The sequence below is a fragment of the Medicago truncatula genome, chromosome 8 (assembly GCF_003473485.1).
Source record: "Medicago truncatula cultivar Jemalong A17 chromosome 8, MtrunA17r5.0-ANR, whole genome shotgun sequence".
Taxonomy (NCBI): Eukaryota; Viridiplantae; Streptophyta; class Magnoliopsida; order Fabales; family Fabaceae; genus Medicago; species Medicago truncatula.
In genome coordinates this window covers 32,278,950-32,305,559 of record NC_053049.1, presented here as the reverse complement: position 1 = coordinate 32,305,559, position 26,610 = coordinate 32,278,950, and the positions used below count along the sequence as shown (strand labels likewise).

General features: G+C 37.3%; 1 long non-coding RNA gene across 1 annotated transcript; it reads right to left on the bottom strand.

The window, feature by feature from the left end:
- Positions 1-23,019: 23,019 nt before the first annotated feature.
- LOC112417023 (uncharacterized) lies at positions 23,020-25,268 on the bottom strand. The gene is made up of 3 exons (XR_003007464.2): positions 24,957-25,268; positions 24,011-24,071; positions 23,020-23,242 (listed from the first exon to the last, which is right to left on the bottom strand). It is a non-coding gene; the product is annotated as an uncharacterized lncRNA (long non-coding RNA).
- Positions 25,269-26,610: the final 1,342 nt, after the last annotated feature.

Here is a 26,610-nt window from a genome sequence, read left to right as displayed (position 1 = left end):
CTCCTAACAGAATCAAACTTGAGTTCTCTCAAATAATTTATATTTAGTGAAGTTTATTAACCACTTGAGTTTAATTACTTGGTTATAATTGATTGTATTCGTGAATTGTGACATTGTGTTATAACACATAAAACTTATTACCTCTAAAAAAAACACACATTAAGCATATGAACTATGTATTTGAGCTTCTTAAAGAAAAAAGTATCCTGAGAGTATTGTTTATATAGCACATAAAGGGAAATATTGTCTTAAAATTATAGGTCAAACCCTTTATAATATAACCAATACATAGTTCTCTATTTGAAAAGTTATATTTCTTTTTATTGCTTAAACAATGGTGTAAATGTACCTGTTAGTATTCTCCTATATTCTATAGACAAAACCTACGTGGAGTCATTTATCTTGTTTATTTGTAGAGTGAAGACAAAATTTGGTTGTGACAATTTTCCTGCGACATAATTTACTCTCAATCAAAATTATATGAATCTAATTTTAAAATGGGGACAATTTAGTCTCTCTATTATAATAAGTCGAAGACTAATTTATTCTTCTTATAAAAATGTTAAGGACTAGTTTAATATAAAGCGGTGCGCGAGAAAATCGTGAGAGATCGACTTTCAAATAATTTTGCTCACAACATGTGAGTGTGAGCAAAATTTTAAAAGAAGACGTCGCATACCTTGAAATTATCAACCCGTATCTTTCATAAAAAAAAAAATATCAATTGGTTCCTACAAACCTTTCAAAGCCTTCAATCTCAGAAAATTAACATTAGATTAACATGTAATAGTTTTTTAGGTAAACAATCCATTGCAATTGAAGACAGCCCTTGTTAACATTCCAATTATTTGAAGGCATTGACATGTTTGTAGACAATCCATAACTTCAACACAAGCATCCACGGTTCATTCATCTCTTTCAATAGCACTGTCTTCAATTTTTTGTTAGGTTTTGTATTGATACATTCATACATTTAAAATTGATTGGTGATGGTCACTTGATTGCTCGTAGTAATTCCAAAGTTCCAATCCTTCAAATTTTCTCTCCAACGAAAATACAAGAATATTTTTAAAATGCTAAAAAGGCATTGAATCAATCATTAGGTAATATGTAATAAGAGGCATTGATTCAATCACTAGGTAACATGTAATATTGCAAAAGAAATGTGTATTAGGCAGCATGGAATTAGGTGTGCTAAATTATTCTTAGAAAATCTTTGATGTTGAAGACACACCCAGGTTCGAAGGTACTCATGGAGGTTGTTTAGAGAAGAGTAGAAAAATCTTATCATGGAATTAGTTCTAATTAATCACAACCATTAACTGTTATAACATAAGATTGCTCCCCAAAAAAGACATGCATAAGAATATCCTTTATTTTATTTTTCTATTGAAAAATGTTTGCATATGAGAAAAAGCTTTGAGTTAGCTAGCTAGCCACATAACATTATTGTTGAAAGTTTCATTTATTAAATAATAGTTTATATCCAGAAGTCCTAGTTCAACTGGCAAAAATATCGAAATTGTTAGGCGGATGCCATGATCGGGGTTCGAACCCTAATACATCCACTTAGACTCTGTTTGGATAGCTTAAATTTAACGGAGCGGAACGGAACGGAATGGAATATAATGGAACGGAACGGAATGGAACGGAATAAAGATATCATTCCACTGTTTGGATATTTAATGACGGAATGGAACTAATTTCCCATTCCATTGTTTGAGAAGTCGATGGAACATAATGGATTATAACTTTTTATTTCAATTTTACCCTTTTATGTAAAAAATAACATCAAATAAACAATAATAACATTATTGACTAGCTGAACATAATTAAGGACAAGAAACTTGAAGATTATTCAAATTTGTATCATCCCATGAACTCAGTACCTATGGCGCAGCTTCTCCTGTTCCATCATTTAATACTGACTTTTAAAATATTAGAATTATTTTAAAAAAATAAACATTACTTAATTGATAATACACTTTATAATAAAAAAGTTGAGCACTCGAATAAATTATTTGTTCAAGTTAATCCCCATATTTTCTTGCATGATTTTTATTCTATGTCCATATACAACTCATGATGTTTCTCGCATAAAAAAAAACACACACACACAATGCTTTTGAATTATTTGTCGGTTACGTTGAAATTTTGCTCTATGTTATGTAGAAGAAAGATAAACAGAGAAAGAAGAAGAAGAAGAGAGTGGTTGATGCACATGAAAATAAATGGCCGGAAAAAGAAAAAAAAGTGGAAGGAAGATATGAAAAGTGATGAAATAAAAAACATGGGTGAAATGGTAATTATGTAATAAAGAAAGTCCATTCCATTGCATACCTCCCAAATTGGATAGAATGAAAAATAAGAGGAAGTGGTGGTATAGGATGGAATGGATTCCATCATATTCCATTTCACTCCATTAAAATTTTACAAATCCAAACAATGGAATATGATTCCATCTCACTCCATTCCATCAATCCAAACATAGTCTTATGTGTGTGAGTTTATAATGGCTTTCCATTTCGTCTATCTATAAAAAGAATAAAATAATAGTTTATTAAAGAAATTTCAAATTAATTTTTTAGCGTTCTTCAAACTCTTTGAATTTATGAGGTTTTCTTATTCTCAAACTCAAAAAAAAATTATCAATACCGTCAAAGACAAAACTTATTGTAATTGCCAAAAAATATTATGAACTAATTTGTTCTCCTTATAAACTTCCTCCGTCCATAAACATATGTCGCAATTTTACAATGTCTAATACTCATGTAATTTACTCTTAACATACCTTTTAATCAGTGTATAAATGCAAATGTTAACATTTATCCAAACAAAAACAATAACAACCGAACCCCCTATGTTAAGCCCCTTTTTTCAGTTTTGATCTTCAGACCAATTTTGACCCGCAGACTAAATGTGCATCTATATTATAGAATCAAGCCACAAAACTCAAACTACCTTCACATAACAAAGATTATCTTACTGGAGATATTTAATTTACTAAACAACCATTTAAATCCAAACTAGCAATGCCACAAAACCGATTGAACAGATGCAGCTCCCTTCTTCCTAGGTGCAGCTTCGGTTCCTGTATTCAAAAACCCACAACAAAATCATTAACAACAAAACAAACAAATCAATGATTAAAGATCTAAACTGAACATTAAGAATCAAAACTGTAATCAACAACATAATATGAAAAAAGTGAACAAGATAATCTACTCACATCAATTAACATCTTATAATTCTATTTCATTTCAAAACAAATCATGCTTTCATAATACGGAAAATATATTATACGATAATAAATATCTATTTGTGAGTCTAGTAAGTACAACTCGAATGCATTACACGTAATCTTACCTTTCAAACAAAAAAATTACACGTAATCTTGTACCAAAAAAAAAAAACATTACACGTAAAAAAGGGTGTTGTAAATAAGTTTAATGCGTCGGTCTCTGGTTCTTTGTTAGGTTTTCAATTGATATTGATTGGATGCTATTTTCCTTTCGAACAATTGACTGTTTTCAATTTCATGATGTTTTTATTCATCTTTTTTCGTTTAAAAAAAGGGTATGTCCTTTCAATGTAAAACATTTTTACACTGCTGTGTAATAATGAGAGATCACACAATACTCTTTGATGTCACATTAGTAACTTCCTTTTTAAAAAAATACCATGTTACTTACTTCTAAGATCATTTTTTTTTTTGTTATAGAGAAAATTTCTAAATTCATCTATAATGAGGTCATTCCTTTATTTAACACCTTGCTAGATAGTCATCTTTATTGTGACCAGGAACGGATGGGCAGCACTTCGGTGCCTTTAAGGCGCCAAAGACACATACCTTTGACCCAATCAGTCCCTGTCACGTGTCACTGCACTGCATTATTTATAGAAATAAAAGTTAATAGTGTTTTTCACCCATGTAATATAGATTATTTTCGGCTTTCGCTCCTATAAAATTTTCGGTTTAATTTACATACTTGGAAAACTTTATTTTTCCAAAAAACACCCATCCTCCATCCAACTCATCAAATGGGTATATGTGGCGATGACTTGGTTTTTTTTGTAATTTTTAATTGTCCACATCAGATTTTATTTTTTAAAATATCTAATAATTAATTTTCAAAAATAAAAAAATCCAAAAAAAAAAAATTCAGAAAGAATAGTTTCAAAATTTGAAAAAACAAATTTGAAAATTAAAAAAAAGTCAGATTTTTTTTTCAAAAAAATAGTTACAAATAAATTCAAGAAAATATTTTATTTTTAAAAATCTGAAATTTAGAAAAAAAATTCAGATTTTTATAAATTCATTTTTGAAATTAAAATTTTAGAAAAAAAATTCATTTTCTAATTTAAACAAAAAATATAAAATTTGGAAAATATTTTTCGCAATAAAAAAAAATTCCTGAATTTTCTATTTTCAAAAAATAATTTTCAAATATTTTAAATTATTTTTATTTCTAAATTAATATAAATGAATTTATATTATAATTTTTTTAAAAAAAAAATAGGCACAAATGCCACATGTAACTTTAAAAATATAACAAATAAAATTAATTATACAGTCAGCATGCCACATCAGCAGATATATACACAGTCAGCATGCCACATAGTGTACCACGTCAACAAATATGCACAGTCATATGGGGGTGGGGTGTTTTTCGGAAAATAAAAGTTTTACAAGGATGCAAATCAAACCGAAAATTTTACAGGGGTGAAAACCGGAAATGATCTATATTACAAGGGTGAAAAACACTATTAACCCTAAAAAAAATGATAACTTAGATTTTTAGAACGCATAACAGCACCGATTTCTTCCCACACACTTTCTGAACTGTATCACAATGTTTAGTAGGGTCATTTCATTCAAACAATTTCAATCCTAAATCTCAAATTCCAAATCAATTCAAACAATTTCAATCCCTATTTTTTTCTTCGCATAAACGGGAATCTATTTTTTCAAATCTTCATTTAATTCAAACAATTTCAATCTCAAATCAATTCACTACTGAAGAGATAACAATCCTCAATCAAATCTCAAATCGATTCCACTGCATAACAAAATTCATCAAATTTGAAATTAAATTGAGAAAATAGGAGAAGGTGAATTTTAAATTTTAAATTTGAAGCGAGGTTGCAAAAATTGGTTATCGATTATGTTCTACTTCTAATTTGCTTTCTGCAAAATGTTATCTTCTATCTTCTATAATGTAAAAAACCAAGTTTTTATTTTTTTTATTTTTTAAATAATGTAGTGGCACGTGGCGGGGCCTGATTGGGTCAAAGCCTCAAAGGCATGTGTCTTTGGTGCCTTCCAGGCACCGAAGTTCTGCCCGGAACGAATCTAGACATTCGGTATCCATGTGGCTAACATTTTAAAATAATAATAATGCAAACTATATAAAAAATAAGAAATAACATTGTTTGATATAATATAATTATAATGAAAATTGTCTCATATCTATTTGTTGAAAATGGGTTAAAATAACAACGGTGCTAATTTTTAAAAGAACATATCTTTCTATATAAGTTACAAGACACTCATTTAACCACTAATCATTTATTTTGTTATATAGTTAACTGCTCACAACTTTTTTTTTTGTTAAAAAACACATTTAACACTTGAAATATAGTAACCGAAAAAACACGTTAAACACGTTCAACTTTTTAATCAATCAACGTTGAATTTGAATTTCTATCAAAAACCTTTTTTTTTCTTTTACTACAATTTTTTGATAAGCAAAGAGAGTGGACATGCATCAAGAAACAACATCGACATCCCAACTAGGTTGGCACCCCGAGAAACCTCCATCATATGCCGCCAATCTCTAAAATTTTATTAAAAAAAACGGAAAAATAACTACAAAGGAAGGGGGACTAGACCAAATGTAACGACCCAAAATTTGAGAGATTAACTTATGAAATTCTTCGTGAAAAAGATGAACTTTTTTTAAGAAATAATAATAAAAGTAACAGAAAACTTGTTATCATGGTTTTTGGGTGCCAAGCCATTAATTGGACTTGAACCTTTTGACCGTTGATATTCTCTATTTTTTCTTGGGAAGGGCAAAATTGAGAAAAACCCTTAGATTCTAAGTTCGGGGGTCGTTTTCGCTACGGGAAGGTGTTAGGCACCCGGAGCGATTATGGTACTCCATAAGAGCCGCTCTCCTAAGTTGATTTCTACGCTTTATTTTTATTGCCTACTTATTGAAAGAAAAGAAGTTTTATTTGAGTGAAGAATGGGGGTGAGAAGAAGTAGGATTTAATTTTATTTCGGCTTGGAGGGGTTAAAGTCCCTTGCCTACGTACCGTTTTACGGGATCAAAACCGGCGTAGTTCTTGCTAAAAGACTTGTTGTTTTTTTTTGTTTTAATTGTTTGATTTTAAGTTTTGAAAATGGTTTTGAAGAAGGAGATTGAGAGGCTTCATGAGCATTAGATTTAGCAAAAAAGTGAGGTTTGATTAGTGATTAAAAGGAAAGTCTAAATGATTAAGATGAATTGAATTTTTCTTAAGAAAAAAAGAAAGGAAAAATGAAGTGTTGACTTCATATTTATTATGAAAATTTTTGAAGTGAAGTTCAATTGTTTTTTTTGAAAAAAAAGATGGATTTTCTCTAAGTGTTTAAAACCTAAGCGCTTATCTAACCATACAATCCTATGCATACATCTAAGGTGAGTGTGTGCGTGTCGGTGCGCCATAGTGTCCATAGTCCATATTACAAAAATTGCCTAAATACATTCTATGGCCTCTTTGCCAAGCTACAAACCAATGGTAAAATATTACATCACCGAATGAATTACAATTTGTAAAAAAAAGAAAACTAAACTAACGGAGACAATAGTGAAGATAATGAAGTGCTATGAAGTGATCAACATGAAAGGAAATGTTAGCAGCAAATAGTAAAAAAGAATATGGCATGAAGCGATAGAAGAAAGTATGGCATAAGACGGTAAAGTGACGATAAGAATAAGCCGGAAACATGTGATGAATAATGCGCATGATGCAAGAATAAAACTCAACACATCAAAACAGTGACATATGCATAGCAAACAGTAGCAAGATTCACATGGAAAAGTATGCAAATCAAACATGACGAACACGAATATTATGCACATGAAGTAATGGGTAGAAATGCGAGAAAAATGACTTAAAATAGTAAAAACCCTTGACAAAACAACACTAAAATTTTTTACCAACTTTTCCAAGTAAAATACCACTGAAAATTATCAAGAAGAATAGTAAAATGACATAGTAAATTTCTTGGAATTTATTGATAAAAATTTGGAGCAAGCAGGGGTACAGGAAGCAAAGGGGGGCGCGCGTATAGCAAGAGAAGCCAAGGGAAAGCTGAAACCCTAGGCCCAACAGCGTAAGCCCATTGGGCTTAGAGGATAAAACCTCTATAAAAGAGGTGAGACAGACCTAGGGTTTCACTTTCCCCTTGTCTTTCTCTCTCTATACCACAATTGCTCTGCCTTCTCTCTAGCATGAGCTCACCGGATTCTGGGTTGAGCCGCCGTGAGAGATGAAGGTCTGGCTGGAGCCACCGTAGGCTCGCCGGAACCTTCATCTTCTCCGGTGAGCTCCCTAGGGTTCCGGCGAGCTTTCAACCCAGAATTTGATGAAAATCATATCATTCTCTTCGTCTTTTCATTGCGATTACGATTCTGGCCTTGGCTTTTACAAACATTACGTGAATCTGGTCTTCTCACTTACGTTTTTCGTAAAATTAGGGTTTGCTTTTTTTTATAAAATTCTTTGAATCTTTTTAAGATTCTGTTGATTCACGTACTGATGATCTTTTTTACGAAAAGATGAAGAGATTAACGGCCTGGATGATGTAGATCTGTGCTTTTGGTGTTACGGTTTTTTGGAAATCTTTTAGGTTTTTTGGCTTAAATGTTTTCAACTTCACAGATCTACATCTTCTCTGAGTTTGTTATTGGCTTTGATGATGAGAATGATGAAGATTCACGTGTTTACCTGAGTTTGTATGGAGATTGTTGATTTCTTCGGAAAATCTTCAAATCTTGTTTCTGTTTTGATCTGATTTCGTTTCTGGAGACTGAAAATAAATCAGTGTGGTTCTTGTTAGCCTTGAATCTTCATCTTCTTCGGTGTAAACCCTAACTTCTTTCCTTCTTCTTCCTTCAAATCTCTGTGATCAGCACTCGTAGCTTTTCGCCATAGGGGAAGAGCTCGTGCTTCGAATTGCAGAGTCTGCAATTCAGTGATGATGATTCAATTGAATCACTGAGAATTGCAGTAACAAATTAGTTCAACTTTTCTGGATTTTTTGTTCTGGAAGTGGTTTAGGGTTCTTTTGCGCCATTGATGAAGGCTTCAAGCTTTTTCTGTTTGATTTGTAACTGCCAAGAGAGAGAGTGTGACTCTGTGTTTATGAGTTGGCACTTGATGAATGGAAAAACGTGTGAAATTCATTGCCACTGTGTTGCTTTTATAGCTGACAAGTGTGCATCTGAACCAATGAGAACAGGACACCTGGATCTGGAGAAGAAATGGCACGGCTTTGCAATTTTGGACTTTGAGGACCTCCCTGCAATTTTGTAAAATATGGGACTGGACTGCAATTTTAAAAATAGAACTAAAAAAACATAAAGATTGGACAGTTTGGACTTAAATGCAATTTTAAAAAGTTGAAGGATTAAAATGCAAAGTAAAAATAAAAATGAATTAAAATATGTAATTTGACTAAACGTAAAGCGAAACAAAAATAAAACTGACAAAACGGACTAAAACGAACCAATGGCCTAAATGAGGTACTTCAAAGTAACCTCTCTATGCCAAAATTTCGTGTGAAATGACCAAAATGCCCCTAGGGCTAAAATTGACCTAAACAGATTCAAATTGACTCGACACTGACTCAGACGCAAGTTTGAAACGAAATTAACAAAGTTTACTGATGAAATGAAAAAAAACAATTTGAAAAGACTCAGAGACAGTCACAAGGATGAAAATGGGTCCCACTGCAGGAAATGACCAAAATACCCTTCTGTATGACTTTTTTGCAAATTTTGAAATAAACTGTAGAAAAAGCAATGAAATGATTCAGAGACACTTTTGAACGACTTACAAGACAAGTAAAGACATCTCGAAAGGTTTTATGCAAGAAAAACATAGGTAAAATTGCGATTGAAAATACTGCGAGGCAGAGACAAATTGAACTGTGCAGTTGAAATTTGATAATTGACAAAGTTTTGAAATGAAATTGGGCCCAGTATTTTTAGGTCCAAAAACAGGGTATAACAGCTGCCCCTATTTAAGTTTCTTTGTCTAGAGAGTCAAGAGACGGAGTCTTTGGCTTGACAGGACGAAGATACTTAAATATTAGCATTTGCACTGTGTTTGGACGTAAAAATACGCCTACCCATTTTCAAATAATATGCATGCCATGCATCATTTGGATTATGAATGCAAGACCTCATGGGGATTGGAATTAACAAAATATGTCATATCCATTGCGGGATTGGTAGACATTGACAAAGATAGTGAATAGCAGAGTAACGGGAAACTAGAAACAAGTTGGACAGGTACAAGCTGTTCTTGGATTCAAACTAGCCACTTGACCGGGGATGAAACAAACGGACAACTGCGAGTTGTTCTTATGGATTCGAACTGGTCACTTCACAGGGGATAGCGGTTACTGGACAAACATGAGTTGTTCTTATGGATTCGAACTGGTAACTCACTTGGGGATATTGGAAAGTGCGAGTTGTTCTTACGGATTCGAACTGGTGACTCGACTGGAAAAAGAGAAAATTGACAAGTACGAGTTGTTCTTACGGATTCGAACTGGTGACTCGACTGAAAACATGTAAAATTGGCAGGTACGAGTTGTTCTTAAGGATTCGAACTGGTTACTCGACTGAAAGCAAGGCAAATAGACAGGTGCGAGCTTGTTCTTGGATGCGAACTGGTTACTCCACCGGAGACAAATACAAAATAGACAGGCGCAAGCTGCTCTTGGATCGAGCTAGCCACTTGAGCGAACAGAAACAGATAGACGGGTACAAGCTGTTCTTGGACTTGAACTAGCCACTTGACCCAAAATCATAGACACATAGACAGGTACGAGCTGTTCTTGGATTGAGCTGGGCACTCGACCGATAACATAAGCAAATTGATAGGTACAAGCTGTTCTTGGACTTGAACTAGCCACTTGACCAAACAGAAACATATTCACTGGGGATTGGTTTGTTTTGACAAAGTATAGATTGAGATTGACTTAACGTTGATTCGATTTGAAAGGTAGAAATTGACCGGTATTATTGGCTCACAAGGTTTTGACAGAGAACCTGACATGAGTATCGAATTGAGACTGATGTTGACATTGGAAATGCAATATGCACGGATGATATAACAGTTTCATTAAATGCATGAGCACGTAATATGCATGATTATGCATGTATGAATGCTTGTAATGCATGACTGTTGGCATTTTGTAGGCACGACTTCACGGGGAAGACAAGACATCAGAGTATTGGGCACGTAGTGGCTCGTGCTATATTACACATTCTTGGAAATCCTCTTTGGAGATGACGTCGTTGGGAGACGTATCGGAACCATGGCTGAGGGCAGGTAGGTATGCAACTTGCTGGAGATAGAATCTTGGAAGACCCGACTGGGGAAAACGCCGTTGTGCTGGGCATTTCAGTGCTGGGTATGTTGTAGACATTGCATCTGTGGTCAATGCTTTTTGCATGTTATATCCTCATTTTCATTTTTCTCATTTTTCATTACATCCCATTTTTGCCTGGATCGCCCTTTCGGGTTTTCAATCCACCGGGGAAATAAATTCTTTTCAATGCCCTATTTTTGCCTGAACTGCCCTTTCGGGTTGTCAATCCAGCGGGGTGCTCATTTTTGCCTAAGCCGCCCTTTCGGGTTTTCAACTTAGCGAGCCTATTTAATTTCATGCATTTTCATTCTGTTTTTTCATTCTTGCCATTGACCACAGATTATCTTGGAGGAGAACCTGCTCGTAACACATATTGAAATAGACACCAACATACTCTCGCTCATGCATGTTTCATTTGAATGTACCCTGTTGCTCAGGTTTGCTTTTCAAAATAGACAAAAGGTTTTCAATTTTCAAAATGTTTGTTTCAAGCATTGTCATTATCAAAATAGAAGGAAAATGATTTGTATATAGCTTTGAAAGTAGAAGAAAATGGAGTTTTCAAACAAAAGCACAGGCTCAATTTGATGTATAAGAGTGGTGGTCAGCCGAAGGCGTGACTCCACGGATTTACAAAGCTTGGAAAATGGTAATTTTATTGGTTGGTGGTACATTGAACACAGCAATCATTACATTTCCCGAAAACTTTGAATTCACAAGTACAGAGGCTTCAGATGAAGATGGTCATTAACAGCTGCAGATGCCCCAAGGGGGACGGTGGTTAGCCAGATATAGTTACTTGCCTTTTGTTTCAATCTCATTTTTGCATGAACCGCCCTTCCGGGTTTTCGGCTCATCGAGACGCTCATTCTTGCCTGAGTTGCGTACAATCTCAGCGAGCTTTTCATATATATTTTTTTGTCCCTTATTTTTGCCTGGACCGCCCTTTCGGGTTTTCGATCCACCGGGAAGCGCATTTTTGCCTAGGCCGCCCTTTCGGGTTTTCGACCTACCACGCTGTTCTTTTCATATTTCTAGGCAAAGTATTTCTTGACTATATCGGCATTCACTGGATTTGGAAGTTCTACACCATCCATGTGTGTAAGGATTAAAGCACCACCGGAGAAGGTCTTCTTGACAACATAAGGACCTTCATAGTTAGGCGTCCACTTGCCCCTTGGGTCGGGTTGCTGGCTTATCCTCCTTTTCAATACAAGTTCCCCTACCTTGAATTCTCGAGGATGGACTTTCTTGTCAAAGGCAGTCTTCATTCTTGCTTGATATGACTGTCCACGAGCCATGGCATCCATACGTTTTTCCTCAATCAAATTCAACTGATCATACCGGCTTTGGCACCATTCAGCCTCAGATAACTTTACTTCCATAATCACACGGAGAGATGGGATCTCCACTTCCAAAGGAAGAACTGCTTCCATACCATATACAAGAGAGAAAGGGGTTGCCCCGGTTGAACTACGCACAGTAGTACGGTAGCCATGCAGAGCATAAGGTAACATCTCATGCCAGTCCTTGTAAGTGGTTACCATTTTCTGGACAATCCTCTTGATATTCTTGTTGGCGGCCTCAACTGCACCATTCATCTGAGGTCTATAGGGAGAAGAGTTATGATGCTCAATTTTGAATTCTTCACAAAGAGCTTGCACCACATTATTGTTCAGGTTGGTACCATTGTCGGTAATAATCTTGCTGGGAACACCATATCGGCAGATGATGTTGTTCTTGATGAACTTAGCTACCACTTGCTTGGTCACATTGGTATAAGATGCTGCTTCAACCCACTTGGTGAAGTAGTCAATCGCCACCAAGATGAAACGATGACCATTTGAAGCCTTCGGTTCAATTCTTCCAATCATATCGATGCCCCACATTGAGAACGGCCATGGGGATGACATAACATTGAGGGCGTGCGGAGGCACATGAATCTTATCAGCATAGATTTGACATTTGTGACATTTTCTGGCGTACTGGTAGCAATCATGCTCCATAGTCATCCAGTAGTAACCTGCCCGTAGCAGCTTTCTTGACATAGTATGCCCTGTAGCATGGGTCCCGAAGGTACCGTCATGTACATCATGCATTAACTGCTCTGCTTCATGTTCATCAACACATCTTAACAATACCATGTCATAGTTCCTCTTGTACAAAATATCTCCATCTAACAGGAATCTACCGGCCAATCTTCTCAAGGTCTTCTTGTCTTGTTTGGAAGCACCCGGCGGATACTCACGGCTCAGCAAGAACTGTTTGATGTCGTAGTACCAAGGTCTATAGTCAACCACATTTTCACCAGCCTGATCGATCACATCCCCAATAGCAAACACATGCGAAGGCCTTTCAAGGCGTTGCACTTTGATTAATGGCACATCATTCCAATGGTTTACTCGAAACATGGAAGATAGAGTAGCAAGGGCATCAGCCATTTGGTTCTCATCACGAGGAATATGGTGCAGCTCAACCTTTGTAAAATATGTCAGAAGACGTCTCGCATAATCACGATAAGGAATCAACTTAGCATGGTGGGTCTCCCATTCACCCTTTATCTGATTGATGACGAGCGCAGAATCTCCATAGATGTCGAGGTGTTTGATTCTCATGTCAATTGCTTCCTCGATCCCAAAGATACATGCTTCATACTCAGCCATATTGTTGGTGCATTCGAACAAAATTCGGGCGGTAAAAGGAATGTGATGCCTTGCGGGGATACAAGGACTGCCCCAATTCCTTTGCCATAAGCATTGACAGCACCATCAAAGACTAAACCCCACTTGCTATTGGGATCTGGACCTTCATTAATCAACGGTTCGTCGCAGTCTTTGGATTTCAAATACATGATCTCTTCATCAGGGAAATCGAATTCAATTGGTTGGTAATCATCAAGAGGTTGATAAGCAAGGTGATCGGCGAGGATGCTGCCTTTGATTGCCTTTTGAGTTTTGAACACAATATCATATTCAGACAAAAGCATCTGCCAGCGTGCAATCTTCCCAGTAACGGCCGCTTTCTCAAAGATATACTTTATCGGATCCATTCTGGATATCAACCAAGTTGTATGATTCACCAAATAATGACGCAGGCGTTTGGCAGCCCAAGCTAGAGCACAACAAGTCTTTTCAAGCATTGTATACCGAGTTTCACAATCGGTGAACTTCTTGCTTAGATAGTAGATAGCATGCTCTTTCTTTCCGGTTTCATCTTGTTGACCAAGTACGCATCCCATGGATTCATCAAATACTGCCAAATACATAATCAAAGGCCTTCCTTCCACGGGTGGGACAAGGATAGGTGGTTCCAGCAGGTAATTCTTGATGCTATCAAAAGCTTCTTGGCATTCATCATTCCATACAACAGGCTGGTTCTTTCTGAGTAGCTTGAAGATCGGCCCGCAGGTTGCGGTCATGTGAGATATGAATCGGGAGATGTAATTCAAACGTCCCAGGAAACCTCTGACTTGCTTCTCTGTCTGTGGAGCTGGCATTTCTCGGATGGCCCGGACTTTATCAGGATCGACTTCAATGCCCTTTTGGCTGACAATGAAGCCTAATAACTTTCCGGACCTGACACCGAATGTACATTTGTTGGGATTCAATCGCAGCTTGTATTTTCTCAACCTTTCAAACATCTTTGTTAAATATTCAACATGCTGCCCCTCATCTGTTGACTTCACAATCATATCATCCACATATACTTCGACTTCTTTGTGAATCATGTCATGAAACAGAGTGGTCATTCCCCTTTGGTAGGTAGCACCAGCATTGATTAGGCCGAACGGCATCACTTTGTAGCAGAAAGTACCCCATGGAGTGATAAAAGATGTCTTTTCTCTATCTTCAGGAGACATTTTGATCTGATTATAACCGGAAAAACCGTCCATGAAGGAGAACACCTTAGATTGAGCAGTATTATCAACAAGCACATCAATATGAGGTAATGGAAAGTTGTCTTTTGGACTGGCCTTGTTCAGGTCTCTGAAGTCAACACACATCCGGACTTTACCATCCTTCTTTGGCACAGGCACAATATTGGCAACCCATTCGGGATACTCAACTGTCATGAGGAAACCCGCATCAATCTGCTTTTGAACTTCATTCTTGATCTTGAGAGCCATATCAGGATGAGTCCTTCTCAATTTCTGCCTGACGGGAGGACATTCAGGCTTGGTGGGGATCCGATGCTCCACAATCATAGGGTCTAGACCTGGCATATCTTCATAGGACCATGCAAAAATATCCGGATATTCCCGGAGAAGCTGGATGATCTTCTGTTTAACCCCTTCCTCTAGAGTAGCACCAATCTTGATTTCTCGCTTGTTTTCCTCGGTACCTATGTTGATAAGCTCAATCTCTTCTTGGTGAGGCTGAATGGCTTTCTTTTCTTGTTCAAGTAACCGAGTGATCTCATATGGTATGTCATCACCTTCCTCATCTTCGGCTTCATACACAGGGGATTCAAAATTTGGAGGAACCGTAGGATTACTGTGTTCAACGGGTTTATTATGGTTCAACCTGCATATAATGATTGGATGATTTTAGAAAGAGTTTTTTTTTTTCATGCAGATTTTTGAAATTAATAAGAAAATACAGACGTTTTGGTTTTTTCTGGCATTACCATTGTTTCCAAGGGAAAAAGCACTTTAAAAAAAAAGTAGTCGTGGAAGAAACGACAAAATTTTATTAATCAACGGCAATGCCGAAACAAACATGCCCTTACAGAAAATATCACTCTCGCTTTGGGCAGAGCGAGAGGATTGTTATTTTGAAAACAAAGCACTAAAGCAACAAGACACATTACTCAGAAACATGCATGATTGAAGGAATGTCAATGGCATCCCAATTCGTCGCAATGCCTCCTGGTGTAACAAATACAGGCCTGAGACCAGATCCAGTGGCTTCCTCAGAGATAGCATTAACAAACCCTGCACTGTGGAAAACTCCCGAGGAAACCCTTGATGACGGGGAGAACCCGAGACCTTCTTTACGCTTGTTCTCACAGAGCTGTATCATCTTGCCCCAGCCGGCAGTCTGACCTTCTTGGATGGCTCTCTGAGCATCCTTCAATGAAGCCATAGCAGCCCCAGCTTCCTTAGACTCTGCACCTTCAATGGTCAAACCTTGGAAAGCAGTCCCTTCAGCAGGCCCTGCTTCAATACAAGAGAAAGAAGACAACTGGCTGACTAAGTATGCTTCTTCACCATGGATTGTAACGAGTTTTCCATTCTTCACAAATTTCAACTTCTGATGTAAGGTGGAAGTAACCGCACCTGCATCGTGTATCCACGGTCTTCCCAGCAGGCAACTGTAGGATGCATTAATGTCCATTACTTGGAAGGTAACCAAGAAATTCTCAGGGCCAATGGTTATCGGCAAGTCTATCTCCCCCAGCACATTCTTTCGAGATCCGTCAAAAGCTTTGACCAAGAAAGTACTTCTTCTCAAAGGGGTCCCACGGTAGCTCAACTGATCTAGAGTTGTCTTGGGCATTACATTGAGAGAGGAACCGGTATCCACCAACACATTTGATATCATGTCTGATTTACAATTCACCGAGATGTGCAAAGCCAGATTGTGACCCTTTCCCACTTCCGGCAACTCTTCTTCACTAAACCAGAGGTTGTTACAAGCAGTAATATTTCCCACTATGCCACTGAAACGATCTACCGTAACTTCGTGGTCAACATAAGCCTGCTCCAGCACTTTCAACAAGGTATTCCTGTGAGCCTCAGAGCTCAAGAGTAATGACAATACAGATATCTTTGAAGGAGTCTGCAGCAACTGATCAACGATCTTGTAGTCGCTCCTCTTTATTATTCTCAGAATCTCATCCAAATTCGAATCCTCTATAGATTTGCCTGGCTGATTCACATCTGTAGCAATGGGTGAAACAACGGTTGGAGTTGCTTCTTCAACTGGTGGAGTGATTGGCGTAGCTACCTTCTTCTGGAATAATGGCGGACGAACCTTCCCGCTTCTTAGCGCTGCAGAAGTCCCTTCGGCAATATTGCTTACTGTGGCAAAGGAGGCTAGAGGCACCTCTACTCCATTTTCTATCATAGTAGCATTGTATTTGTATGGCACTGCCTTGTCCGAAACATAAGGAATTGGTCCTGGCAACCTTATCACCAAAGGCTCAGCATTTTTCTTCAAAGGTACACTCTTGACAGGCGGATCGTGAAAAACTGGCACGACCACGCAAACATCACTGACAGTCAGAAGATTATCATCCATCAAGCTTTGGATGTCGTCTTGAACAGTATAGCAGCCCAAAGGATCACGGAGGCATCCTAGACACTTGGCATGATCATGGCTGAACAGAGAAGCTTTGCACAGCTTGATGTGCAGAGGCACCAGAGGAGTGGCAACATTGCGGACATCAAGTCTAGGAGCTTCCTCACACACTTCGATCATATTCACAGCGGCATGATTTGGAAGAGGATTGTCAAGGACATGTGGAACATTATTCTCAAAAGTCAGCTTTCCCTGATCAATGAGCTTCTTCACGATATACTTCAAAGCATAACACCCCTCGACATCATGACCTAAGGCACCTTGATGAAAATCACATTTAAGATCAGAGCGGAACCTTGGAGGCAACGGATCAGGTGGGGGCTTACCCTGTCTGGTGGTACAATGCCCTCTCTGGAGTAAAGTTGGAAGAAGTTCTGCGTACAACATTGGTATAGGAGGAAAAGTTGGTCTAGTATACTGCTGCTGCTGTTGTTGTTGTTGTTGTTGAACCGACAACTGTTGTTTCATCTGTTGGGCAATTGCATTGACGGGCACTTGAGGCTGGCCCGGTGGCAAAGGGTACTGATGATAAAACGGTGGGAAGAACGGATGCTGAGAATACGGCATATATGGGTATGACGGAGGCATTTGAGCTGCATTGATAGGAGCAACGGTAGCCATTGATTGACCGGCTCCAGCTGACACCATCCCCACTTCCGTTTCTTTCTTCTTGTGGTGTCCATTACCATATCTCTTCGACGCATTCACAGAGGATTCAGCTTTCTCAAACACAATGATTCCATCTCTGACGGCTTCCTCAAGACGGGTTCCCATAGTGACCATCTCCGAAAAGTTGTTCGGGGCAGCGATGATCATCCTCTCAACATAATCTTTCTTCAAGGTCTTTAAGAATGTCTGGGTCATTTCTTCTTCATCTAAAGCAGGAGTAATACGGGCAGCTGCCCCTCTCCACCTTTGCGCATATTCACGGAAACTTTCCTCCTTTTTCTGAGATAGGGACCTGAGAAACTCCCTATTCGGCTTCAATCGAGTGTTAAACCCGTAGTGGCTCTTGAAAGCAGTGGCTAGCTCATCAAAAGTATGGACATCATCTTTGCTCAGACTAGTATACCACTCCGCAGCGTCTTCCATCAGACTGTCTTGGAAGTAATGGATCATAAGGGAATCATTGTCCTTGTAGTTGCCCATCTTCCGGACGTATTTGACAATATGATTTTGAGGACAAGTCAGCCCGTTATACTTGTCGAACTCCGGGACTTTGAACTTTTTTGGAACATCTACCTTCGATACTAAGCAGAGGTCCTGGGTTTTAATGGAGTCTCCATTTCCCCTGTTGGCCTTAATTTCCCGTCGGAGCTCTTTGGCAAGTTCTGCCATTCTCTCTTCCATAGTTCCGGTTGTGGCAATACTCCCGTGGTGCGCATTAGCATGGACAAATAGAGGCACCGCATTCACAATGGGCTCGGTAACAGTCGTTGCAGCTTGAGTCAAGGCAGTACTAACAGGAGTTAAGTTTGCCCCTGGGATTGGGCCATTGTTGGTAGTACCAGAGGTCCCTGCCCCTGTATTAGTAGTATAGTACAGCGGAAGCCCGTAAGGATACCCGGATGACATGATAGAGCGGGGATCAGTTGTTACGGTAGGAGTCACATTTGCAGCTGTAGAAACTACAGGAACTGGTTGTTCCTGAGCAGCCAACAGAGCAGTCATAGCATCATGAGCTTTGGCCAATTCCTCCTTTAAAGATGCCAATTTGGTACGGAGTTGCGCGTTCTCTTCTTCCATAGCCCTTTTCTTTCTTCTGTATTCTCTGGTTCGATCAGTTCTATCAGGTTCGTAAACCTTCTGAGCACGAGCCACTTTTCAAACTGTGGCAGAGGAACCAGGAAGTAGTGAGCAATTGGAAGCCTTTGTGACCGATGTATGATGCATATGATGCATGATATGCAGATGCAAATGCAAAAACGACTCTTTTTAATGTCATCGAAGGACTTTTTAAACAAATTCGAAACATTGTAAACACTGTTAAACAAGCAAAATAAGGTTTTACAATGGTAAACTTATGAATACAAGTTCACACCTGCGGTGTCTTACAATGTTTCGATCTGTCTAAAAAAATCTTCGATGTATGCGTGAAAAAAAACTTATGCATGAATGCATGTATGCATGGTTGTTTTGTTTAGTTACAAAGAACAAGGTGGGTTGAGATTCAAAGTAACAGGGCCACGGATGGACACGGCGTCCGGTGAACTAAGGCTTTGGATAGTAGTAACCAAGGTTCTAACACAGTTCCCAAACTGCAACCTCTCTCACATATATCATGGTAGTACAGGACGACACCCGTTCCATGATTATTTGTGAGAAGGTCTAGTTTGAGTGTAGTATCGCGTGACGACTAAAGTTTGAGACAACACTCAATTTAGCCACCGCACTACGTCCTAAAAAGGCTAGGATGGGTTTGGTAACTATGGTTCATAGCTTCGTCGAACAATTGAAAGTGAAGTGCCTAAGCATGACAACACACGCCGACAATATCACCTTCAAAATGCCTCAGCTATGTGAGATTGATCGCATAATCCAATACACGAGGCAACCCCCGGATCGAATTGTCGATTATATCTCTACCTAAACATAAGTTCACTCAGCCCGGGTTAGGACTTTTGATATTCTCACCCCACACGTTGAATGAAAGTAAACAAATATTCACATATGTAAGCAATAAAATAAAGCGTAAATATAAACTAAGGAAAACTAGGCGCGACCCGCTAAAAAGAGTCCCCAGTGAAGTCGCCATTTCTGTTATCATGGTTTTTGGGTGCCAAGCCATTAATTGGACTTGAACCTTTTGACCGTTGATATTCTCTATTTTTTCTTGGGAAGGGCAAAATTGAGAAAAACCCTTAGATTCTAAGTTCGGGGGTCGTTTTCGCTACGGGAAGGTGTTAGGCACCCGGAGCGATTATGGTACTCCATAAGAGCCGCTCTCCTAAGTTGATTTCTACGCTTTATTTTTATTGCCTACTTATTGAAAGAAAAGAAGTTTTATTTGAGTGAAGAATGGGGGTGAGAAGAAGTAGGATTTAATTTTATTTCGGCTTGGAGGGGTTAAAGTCCCTTGCCTACGTACCGTTTTACGGGATCAAAACCGGCGTAGTTCTTGCTAAAAGACTTGTTGTTTTTTTTTGTTTTAATTGTTTGATTTTAAGTTTTGAAAATGGTTTTGAAGAAGGAGATTGAGAGGCTTCATGAGCATTAGATTTAGCAAAAAAGTGAGGTTTGATTAGTGATTAAAAGGAAAGTCTAAATGATTAAGATGAATTGAATTTTTCTTAAGAAAAAAAGAAAGGAAAAATGAAGTGTTGACTTCATATTTATTATGAAAATTTTTGAAGTGAAGTTCAATTGTTTTTTTTGAAAAAAAAGATGGATTTTCTCTAAGTGTTTAAAACCTAAGCGCTTATCTAACCATACAATCCTATGCATACATCTAAGGTGAGTGTGTGCGTGTCGGTGCGCCATAGTGTCCATAGTCCATATTACAAAAATTGCCTAAATACATTCTATGGCCTCTTTGCCAAGCTACAAACCAATGGTAAAATATTACATCACCGAATGAATTACAATTTGTAAAAAAAAGAAAACTAAACTAACGGAGACAATAGTGAAGATAATGAAGTGCTATGAAGTGATCAACATGAAAGGAAATGTTAGCAGCAAATAGTAAAAAAGAATATGGCATGAAGCGATAGAAGAAAGTATGGCATAAGACGGTAAAGTGACGATAAGAATAAGCCGGAAACATGTGATGAATAATGCGCATGATGCAAGAATAAAACTCAACACATCAAAACAGTGACATATGCATAGCAAACAGTAGCAAGATTCACATGGAAAAGTATGCAAATCAAACATGACGAACACGAATATTATGCACATGAAGTAATGGGTAGAAATGCGAGAAAAATGACTTAAAATAGTAAAAACCCTTGACAAAACAACACTAAAAATTTTTACCAACTTTTCCAAGTAAAATACCACTGAAAATTATCAAGAAGAATAGTAAAATGACATAGTAAATTTCTTGGAATTTATTGATAAAAATTTGGAGCAAGCAGGGGTACAGGAAGCAAAGGGGGGCGCGCGTATAGCAAGAGAAGCCAAGGGAAAGCTGAAACCCTAGGCCCAACAGCGTAAGCCCATTGGGCTTAGAGGATAAAACCTCTATAAAAGAGGTGAGACAGACCTAGGGTTTCACTTTCCCCTTGTCTTTCTCTCTCTATACCACAATTGCTCTGCCTTCTCTCTAGCATGAGCTCACCGGATTCTGGGTTGAGCCGCCGTGAGAGATGAAGGTCTGGCTGGAGCCACCGTAGGCTCGCCGGAACCTTCATCTTCTCCGGTGAGCTCCCTAGGGTTCCGGCGAGCTTTCAACCCAGAATTTGATGAAAATCATATCATTCTCTTCGTCTTTTCATTGCGATTACGATTCTGGCCTTGGCTTTTACAAACATTACGTGAATCTGGTCTTCTCACTTACGTTTTTCGTAAAATTAGGGTTTGCTTTTTTTTATAAAATTCTTTGAATCTTTTTAAGATTCTGTTGATTCACGTACTGATGATCTTTTTTACGAAAAGATGAAGAGATTAACGGCCTGGATGATGTAGATCTGTGCTTTTGGTGTTACGGTTTTTTGGAAATCTTTTAGGTTTTTTGGCTTAAATGTTTTCAACTTCACAGATCTACATCTTCTCTGAGTTTGTTATTGGCTTTGATGATGAGAATGATGAAGATTCACGTGTTTACCTGAGTTTGTATGGAGATTGTTGATTTCTTCGGAAAATCTTCAAATCTTGTTTCTGTTTTGATCTGATTTCGTTTCTGGAGACTGAAAATAAATCAGTGTGGTTCTTGTTAGCCTTGAATCTTCATCTTCTTCGGTGTAAACCCTAACTTCTTTCCTTCTTCTTCCTTCAAATCTCTGTGATCAGCACTCGTAGCTTTTCGCCATAGGGGAAGAGCTCGTGCTTCGAATTGCAGAGTCTGCAATTCAGTGATGATGATTCAATTGAATCACTGAGAATTGCAGTAACAAATTAGTTCAACTTTTCTGGATTTTTTGTTCTGGAAGTGGTTTAGGGTTCTTTTGCGCCATTGATGAAGGCTTCAAGCTTTTTCTGTTTGATTTGTAACTGCCAAGAGAGAGAGTGTGACTCTGTGTTTATGAGTTGGCACTTGATGAATGGAAAAACGTGTGAAATTCATTGCCACTGTGTTGCTTTTATAGCTGACAAGTGTGCATCTGAACCAATGAGAACAGGACACCTGGATCTGGAGAAGAAATGGCACGGCTTTGCAATTTTGGACTTTGAGGACCTCCCTGCAATTTTGTAAAATATGGGACTGGACTGCAATTTTAAAAATAGAACTAAAAAAACATAAAGATTGGACAGTTTGGACTTAAATGCAATTTTAAAAAGTTGAAGGATTAAAATGCAAAGTAAAAATAAAAATGAATTAAAATATGTAATTTGACTAAACGTAAAGCGAAACAAAAATAAAACTGACAAAACGGACTAAAACGAACCAATGGCCTAAATGAGGTACTTCAAAGTAACCTCTCTATGCCAAAATTTCGTGTGAAATGACCAAAATGCCCCTAGGGCTAAAATTGACCTAAACAGATTCAAATTGACTCGACACTGACTCAGACGCAAGTTTGAAACGAAATTAACAAAGTTTACTGATGAAATGAAAAAAAACAATTTGAAAAGACTCAGAGACAGTCACAAGGATGAAAATGGGTCCCACTGCAGGAAATGACCAAAATACCCTTCTGTATGACTTTTTTGCAAATTTTGAAATAAACTGTAGAAAAAGCAATGAAATGATTCAGAGACACTTTTGAACGACTTACAAGACAAGTAAAGACATCTTGAAAGGTTTTATGCAAGAAAAACATAGGTAAAATTGCGATTGAAAATACTGCGAGGCAGAGACAAATTGAACTGTGCAGTTGAAATTTGATAATTGACAAAGTTTTGAAATGAAATTGGGCCCAGTATTTTTAGGTCCAAAAACAGGGTATAACAAAACTCATTGACTTCAGAAATTTGAATAAATAAGTTTCTCTTAAATCTTCAGAATAGTAAATCAGAGTTGTTTTACATCAAAATATAAAATTCCTAAGAACAAAGCTTTCCGCCTTTCACTACCCAAAGACACACCCTAGCTGGTCATAACTTTGGACACTTGTGAGAAATCTCACCAAGGCGCACCAAAGGTCCACATATCTCGGAGCCTCCAACTGTAAGTCATTATCATTATCTGATTTTCAAATACGGAAAAGGGTCAACTCCCAAACAAACAAATACAAGTTATACATATATTTAATGGGTATTTCAAGACAAACAAATAGTACAAATAATAATATAAACTACACAAATGTCAAGACCCAAGACATCAGTGAACTCGACAAATGAACGACACCTTAAAGTTGACCTATATGCGACACAAATGATCCGGATATCACCTCCCTTATAGGGCAACAAAAGTTCTTCGTAGATAATTGTGGGCTTCAACCAATTATGAACACTCCACCGTGGCTCCAACCAATTATGGACACCACATACCCTACGGGTCCCATCCAATTATGGGCGCCAAAAGAAGACAACGAGCCTCAACCAATTATGAGCACTCAAAAGGAAACAATAAGCCCCAACCAATTATGGGCGCTCAAGACTTCGGGTCCCAACCAATTATGGGCACCACGCGACAATGAATGTATGCATGCGACACCTGCTTATTACTCCACAAAATAGACCACTCACAATGAGTATCTGACTAAATTAATCATGGTCTTAACCACCTGCTAGAGACATTGATTACACCGACAGTAACTCCGACTAACAAAATATGCAAGACCACAATCCAAGCATGAAACAACAAGTCATACTCACAACCAAGCAATACAAAATCAAGTTCACATAGTATGTAAGCATGATACAATACATAAACATGTTAAAAACACCATCCTTTTAAAAAAACAAGTAAATACATATATAAAATAAAAAAATGGAGCGCCCTTTCCCTTACCTTAGCAATATAGCAGCTATTAAGATTTCAACTCGTGGTATTTGCTCCACTGAATCCACACCTTCATAAAAAGTATTTACTAACTCAGTTTTGAATTCCTATTAATCCTAAATCCTACTCAAGACTCGGGTTTGGTTAAAGTAAGATTCACCAATAACTCCAACTTAATTATTTTTTTATCAAAATAAGGCTTTTTAATTTAATAAGCAAGCATTGCTACCCGATATGAATCTAATTACTAACTATATTAGAATAATTGTAGAAATTCAATTTTATAATCAATCACCAATGCAATTTAGAAGTAATTTGAATTAGAGTACTTATGGTTAGACTTAAAAGTATAAAATAATAATCTTTCTAACATATAATACTAACCTTAAGAATGTTGTATTTTCAATTTTAACTCAATTGGATCGTTACTGCTATTTGAAATCTAAAATTTCATATTAATAACTCTATAATTCCAGACGGACTATTAAACTATTTGGTTAAGGAGACTGATTCTCAATGTACAAGATTCTTTGACTCAATAACTAGTAGAAAATAATTGTGTAATCGAAAAATTGTTTTCAACCAGAGTAAGGACAAGGATTCTTCTAGCAAATCTAATACTAACAAAAGTTTAATCATAAACATATAACTTTAAAAGTAATTTTCAGAAATTTAACCATATTGATAATTTTCCTAACATATAATTGTTAGTTTTCTAATACCCGATTACCATTAATTGGTTCTATAGTTTATATGTGTATCATTCATTTTCATTACTCAATACAACAGCATGACCTCATGATGAATTAATACATAGACTCACAATTTTTCTACGTATTTAGGGAGAGTTTTTCAATTAAAATCTGACATAGGAAAATGATTCATAAACTCATAGGTTTCTAACAATAGGTTACTGATGAGGAAGAATGGCGAGAAAATAGTCTTACTTGATTACCTAGAATTGAATGCCTTGCTCTCTTTTCTTTCTCCTTCAAACATCTTCTATGTTTCTCTTTCTCTCTTTGTGTTCCTCTCTATACCTTTTGTTATCTTTCTTTCTAAAAAGATGGAACCGAATATGTAGTGTGGAAAGTGGAACTGACCAAGTAACTAAGAAGAGAAGTTGAAATTGATTTTCCTATTTTCTCTCACGCCAACCACTATAATGTATTGCCTTATGTTTCACTTGGTTCTTACATTTAATACTTTAATAAATTAAAAACCTAAGAGTGGGTTTGGGAATTTCTATAATAACGGTGATCTAAGGAGATGGTATAACCTGCTAGTTGTACGTGGTGCATGTGCCATGAAACTAAGTCAAAATCCCTTGTATAATACTCCATAATAATAGGCTTACTTTTTTTTGGTAAGGTAATAATAGGCTTACTAATCACACTATTTAAATTAGTATAATGAATTTTGGCTATATAATTTGAAAGTAAAATACAAAATAATATTATCACTCAATAAATCACAAAGGTAAATTATTTTAAAATCAAAGTAAGATAAAATAATTTAAAATAAAAATATGATAAAATATCGGGATCTTACATTCTACCTACCTAAAATAGTTTCGTCCTCGAAACTGACTAAGAAAAGTAGATTTCCCTAATAAAAATGAGACAAATTCCTCGGATGTTACACCAAAACTCTCCAAAGAGAAAACAGAAAGCAAAAAAAAAAAAAAACACCATAAAACTGATTATGTAAATTTGTAGTTGGGTAAACCACATCTATCCCGAAAGAAATCAAAATTCAACTCATTAGGGAGAGAAGACAGCCAAACCGATCCTTACACTGAATGACCCATGCTAGATCCGTAATAAAAATTAGAACAGGTTTATGAGACATATATAAATTCTTTAAAGCAATCCGAGTATCAGAATTACTGATACCTCTAATATTCTAATAGAGTAAATTCATTGAGCAGTCTGATAATTATCACCCCGGGCACGGGTTTTAGGAGGTTGCTTTGCCAAGACTTGTTGCAATTTAATTTTCTGTTTCTGCTTCCTTGTAAGGATCGGCGTGAAGTCTTCAGTAGCCGACCTTTCATCATATTCCCGAACTCTTTCCCATAAATATAGATCGTGTTGAATGTCCTTGCTGGGATGTACCTGTTGTTGTTGTAAAATTGTTCCCCTCTCTCAGAATGCATGTCAACGTGCGCAATAAGGGAAACAAATTCTAACACTGGCATAGTATGTGGCAACTCCTCAGGAGAAATTCTATCAAACACATTGTGTAATGGAAAGCTGAAAGAGTTTGACGACAAAGGCGGTACATACAAATGGACGTCCGTCCGAGAAGTAGCCACTGTTGAAGTAGCAATAGAAACCGACTCCAACTGTGAGGTAGAAGCCGGAATGTCCAGTGGAATCGAAGCCAAAGATGTAGCAGTAGCAATAATAGTAACCAGAATTCTCTGAGTGGTTGTAATTGTTGAAGCAGCCGGAATCGAAACCCACGTCTAAGTGCTACCATTGGCCGAAGTGGAAGCACCCACATCATTATTCTGCCGAGATGTTTTAGTGTATTAAACATGTATTATTGATGGGACGTAATTAGTATTTTGTTTAGACAGTGACCTGGAGAGATTGAATTCTTAT